This window comes from Pteropus vampyrus, unplaced genomic scaffold, assembly GCF_000151845.1.
Source record: "Pteropus vampyrus isolate Shadow unplaced genomic scaffold, Pvam_2.0 Scaffold380, whole genome shotgun sequence".
Classification (NCBI taxonomy): domain Eukaryota; kingdom Metazoa; phylum Chordata; class Mammalia; order Chiroptera; family Pteropodidae; genus Pteropus; species Pteropus vampyrus.
In genome coordinates, this window is record NW_011889161.1 from 127,311 (window position 1) to 132,596 (window position 5,286).

At 52.0% G+C, this 5,286-nt stretch overlaps 1 protein-coding gene and 1 pseudogene across 1 annotated transcript in view; both read left to right on the forward strand.

Annotated features, from left to right (window-relative positions):
• Positions 1 to 5,286, forward strand: part of HSF2BP (heat shock transcription factor 2 binding protein) — a 127,479-nt gene that overhangs the window by 2,343 nt on the left and 119,850 nt on the right. The window lies entirely within an intron of this gene.
• On the forward strand, positions 1,301 to 1,419 carry LOC111731524 (annotated as a pseudogene).

Below are 5,286 nucleotides of genomic sequence, written 5' to 3' on the forward strand. Positions count from 1 at the left end.
CCCCGTAGCGCGGTGGCTCGAATGGAGGCGATGGTGGGGCTCCCCTGCCACCCCAAGGCCTGCCTCCCCGAACCCGCAGGGCCGTGACGCGCGTGTCCGGGCTTAGTGTAGGTTCAGGGTTCCCCGTTTTCACGTCCGCGGTACGCGATGGAGAAGTGGCCAGATGCGTGTTCAGATCTTGGTTGTGTCCCCGATTAATGGCTGTACTTTTGAGAAAATTACCCAGCCCCCCATGCCTCCGTTTCTGACCTGGACAACTGTGGGGTTGTGAACCCTAAATGAGAGGCCAGCGAAGGCTCGGCTCATCCAGCTTGGTGCTGAAACATTAAGAAAAAGATGATGGCTTTTTCTTTGGCTTTCAGGCATGGGGCCTTGTACGCACTTAAAATTGGCTCCCAATTTGAAGGCTGGGCCCTCCGTTCTAAGATCTAATATATACAGCAGTGGGCACATTAGGTAAAGAAATGACTTCAGAACTGTGCATAAGAGGCATTAAAGGAAGCAAGCTGGCCTAGGCTGCTGATTTTAGTTATCCGAAGAGAAATGTAATAATCTTAAGATCTGCTTGTTCTCTTAGCAAATGGAAACTAAAGAAGAATTCGTTAAAGTCAGAAAGAAGGACCTGGAACGGCTGACAACTGAAGTGATGCAAATACGAGACTTCTTACCCAGGATACTAAATGGGGAAGTACTGGGAAGCTTCCAGAAATTAAAGATTATAGAAAACAGTGAGTCTTACTTCATCTCTAGCCGTTATCGCTGGTGTCAGCAGCCTGTTCCAGTAGATTTACCTACATAAACACCTGTAAAGTAACTGTCAGTCAACTTTAAGGTGCAGTTATAGTCAATTACATTTGGGAGATAAGTCATAAGAAAAGGAAGGACTCAAATGAGTAACTGGAACGTGTAAGTTTGTGTTGGAGGAAGGGCTGCTAGATTTCTGGAGTGTCTATTAACCGACTTCTTTCTCTCACCTCTTTTCCTTGGGGGAAGAGCTTTATACTTTTGCAGTCGAAAAGCTCTGCTCTAAAAATTAAGTCTTACTGGTGTCAGTTAAGGATCTCGCCATGTGAGAAACCTGGCATGGAGTTAAGTGACTGTAGAGGTGGCTGGATGTCTGCTTGTCTCTAGGTTGGTGGACTGGGCAGTGTCTAGCCCTGATTTAAGTTCAGGTTTGCTAGAATGTGTCCATTCAGGTTTTGAGATCTGAGCTGAGCTGTTATGTATCCAGTCTAGGAGCCTATTGAAGTTCTTGGAGATGTTCCATGACTGATGCAGCAATTGCCTCATTGAGGCCAAATGCTACGGCCACGCTACCCTGAACACGCCGGATCCCGTCTGATCTCGGAAGCTAAGCAGGGTCGGGTCTGGTTAGTACTTGCATGGGAGGCCACCTAGGAAGACCAGGTTCTGTAGGCCTAAAAAATAAAAAGTAAGGGATTGTAAGCTCACAGGGTCCTTGCAATCTGTGGGGTCAACCAAGACAAACAAGCAAAAAAACAACTAATCGAGGCCTAAACAAACAAACAAAAAAACAACTAATCGAGGCCAAATGACAAATCAGTCTTCAGTGGTTAAGGCTAATTCAGCACAGTGTGTTTGTTTGCTATCACCTCTAGGAAAGGTGCACCTGGGAGGCCTGGGTTGTGTTTCTAGCACTAGTTCAGACAAGGCGGTACCCTAACAGGACAAGTTTCTGGTCTATGCAGACGCGTTTGGTCAAGAGGCAGCCATATCCAGTTACAGGGAGCGTGCTCATGGTTACCATGGTTCCCCAGCCTGTTTAGGCTCTTCGGAATCTTCAGACAGTCTCTCCTCTGCCCCAGCGTGCTCCGGGAGGTGCACTCCTGCAGGTGCACTCCTGCAGGCCGCTGCCGCTGGCTCCTCTGCTGGCTGCCAGGGGACGGGCTCACCAGTGGACGGCACCGGTGGACGGAGAGAGAGGCCGGGTGTTCTTCCCGGTCCCTTTGCAGTGTGACTCCCGCCGAGGGGCCTGCTCCACAGTCTCAGCTCTCACTGGGCTCCGGTGGCGCTGTTTCCTCCTGTCATTCCTTCAGCTGGGGGGCTGTAGCTAGTCCCTGGGTGCCTCACCAGCCCCGTTGGGTCTCTCATCCCTGCTCTCCCTTCTGAGTAGCCCTTTCTATAAAGCCTTGACACCTGGATTGATTTGTTTCCCGTTGGGACCCTGCTGGATACGTTCCATGACACTGGTTTCCATGGCTCCAGGTCATTGGCTTCTTAACTTTCCTGGTTCTGATCCCATGCTCATCTCACCACCCTCAGAACAGTCACCCCGAATGCATTTGTCTCCAGGGAAGGAAAGTGCTGACCAGTAGCGGAGTATGGTTATACTTCTCACTGCAAATCAATAAACTGTGTTCTGAAAACTACCTCAGGGGCTGGCGAGTGGTTAGCATGAGTCAGTCTTTGGATATAAGTCCTTTACCCAGATCACATTGTGCTTATAAAAGTGAGGGCCACCAACAAATCTGTGGTGACTTGATCAAAGTCAGACTCCAGGAGTCCTGCCCCACAGTCCCTGGCCTTCTCCAGGCCATGTAGTCACTGTTGTCACTGATCTCTTGGGCCACTTCTTTTCAGTCTCCTTTGCTGACTCATCCTCTGCAGCAGCCTGTCAGCGGCTAGAGTTGCTGGAGGCTGCGGCCTGGGCCCCCTCCCCCTGGGCCATCTGTGCACACACAGCTTCAGTTACCATCTTGGCGCCAGCGTCTCCTGGATTTCTCTACAGCTCAAACCTCTCCAGGCTCGGGGCCCAGTATCTTCTCACGTGTGTCCTAATCACGTCAAATTCTAAGTGTCTTAGCCTAGTCTGTCTGTGACCATCAGGAAGAACCTATAGTCTCACAAGATTAGGTTTACTGCCTCATTGTCGTGAGGGAGACCACACGCCAGAGGAACTGTGGGCATCTTGCCAACAAAAGAAAGGATGGAGTTGCTGTAGGATTTGGGGCAGGGTGAGATTTCAGTGAAGTGCAGATGAAGCGTGTTTCGATGGGCTGCAAGCAAAGCAGGGCTGTGCGTGGAGGGTCAGGATCAGGTCCCACTGCAGTGGACTCAGGTCCTGTTTCCTGGAAAACTGGAAAATTTAGACAGATGCAGAACATAGAGTCTAGAAATCCTTATTTGGAGCTCTGCAGCTAGTTGGAAATCAAGGCCGCTGCCCTTTGTCACAGTGACTTTGATTCTGCAGGCGAGAGTGGGCGGTTTCCTTCTTGCTGACAGAAGCAAAGCTTCTGATGGCGTGCGATTTTCTAGATTGAGCTTTCTCTGAATAAGAAATCAGTAGTCACTGGACGAAGGGGTCGTTTTGGCACTTTACAGTTGTAGTGTGTCCTTGGGAGAAATACTGTTTCCTGTTAACTTGGCAGCTGGTTTTATGTGTGTCTTATCCCAGCCTGACACATTGTAGGACAGAGTTTCACTTTCTCAGGGCAAGCTGGTTTTGACTTTCTCACGTCTGACTCATGAGATCCACCCCACTCATGATGTCCGTCCTCCCACCCCACCCAAAACTGGGCTGCCCGAGTGTCCAGGGCACTGCCATCCAAACTAGAGACTAGGGATCCTCCCCGTGGCCCACCTCCTGCGCACTGTCCAGCCCCACCTGCCTGCCAGTAAGCCCTGCGCTTCTCCCTCGTGGTGCGTCCTCAGCTCTGCCTGCGTCGCCGCTGCCACCACCCGCATCCAGGCCCCTATCAGTTTGCCTGAATCTGCCTCTGGGCAGTGTCTACTCGTCGCTCTTCAGCCTGTTTCGTACATTGTAGCCCAATTAATTTTTAACAATTCCGTCTGATTATGTCATCCGACTGCCTAGATTCGACGTATCACTGTTAGTCGTCAGAGCACCCCGTCCTCTTCCCTCAGACAACATGGTTTCATTCTTAATCTAGGGTACAAGTTGGTGGGGGGCCCACCCTCCTAAATTGTAGCGGAATCTCCTGGAGCCAAACGTGCTATAGGAGACTGGGTGTCAAGAAAGGGAGGATCAGCGTGCTTGTGGTGGCTGCAGGAAGCCTGACTGTGAACTTGGAACTTCAGCTGGCCCTTGAAGACCTCTGCTTCTCCGGCCTGAGGCCTGCCCTAAGTCATCCTTCACGTAATTTTGGCTCTCGTATTCCTACCTGTTGGGTGACGTGAAAGAAACTCCTCCCCGCTTTTTTGGTAAGGACTAGGTCCGTTGGCCCTCTTTAGGCCTTCCCAGGGGACTGTCTTCCTAGACTAACCGTGTGAACCATGGCTTGGAAAAAGGATCCCACAGAGGAAACCCAGGGGTCACATGGCGGCAGCTCGAGCTGTTTGACATGTCTGTTTTTCTGCCCTCCCCGGCCCTGTGGTCCAGGAGGGCTCTTGGTTTTGACCAGTACCAGTGCCCCTTCTGCTTCGAGAGTTGGTGTGTGTCTCCCGTCTTCAGCAGTGACGAAGGGCAACTCGAAGGTAGCAGTGATCGCAGGCCGGGGGGTATGGGGGGCAGCCTCACAGCTGAGTGGAGGGAGGCCTCTCTCTCAGGGCAGGCTGGGATCGTGGCTGGCGCCCGCTGTGAAAAGCAGCTGAGGACTTAGGGTGACACGTGAGGATTGAGTGGAGAGGCTTAATTCTGATGGGAGTGCAGTAACTCCCTTCCCGAGGCTGGGCGGGTACGTGGGGGAGTTTGGAGTAACACTGATGACGGTGCCGCCTGAGAACATGTAGGGACCAGCTGGCCTCGAGAGAGGCATGATTCGTTGGAAGGGAAGGGGAAGCTGTTCCAGACGAGGCAGATGGCATGCATAAACCTCACTCAAGAGAGCGAGCAGGATAGGTGGTGGGTTAGTAGGCTGGTTTTCCTGCTTGGTACCTGGAGCAAGGGTTGGGACGTCGTAGAGCTGAGGTCAGTATAGGTGAGCAGTTTATAGGAGAGAAAGTAATCCTGGGTGATTGAGGTGAGAGGCAACTGGATGTCACCACACGGAGATGACATCAGAATGGCGATTGAAATTGTTTTCGGGGGATGACTTTGGTATCTGAGTGTGGGGCAGGTTTGAGGGATTGGGTGGAAGGTGGAGAATGAATGATCGCGTGCTCATCAGGGGAGGTCTTGGGACCATGGCTGCGTGGTTAGAGTGGAAGGAAGCGGGGAAGAAGCCGTCGGTCGGCGAGGACGCACGGAGATGTGGGGTCAGCCGAGCATGGCGTCTGACTCCTGTCTGGAACCTGGACACTCAGGCTAACCGCAGAGGAGGTGGCAGGTCTTAAAACGAGACCCTCTTTGGGAAGTGCTGGGCACAG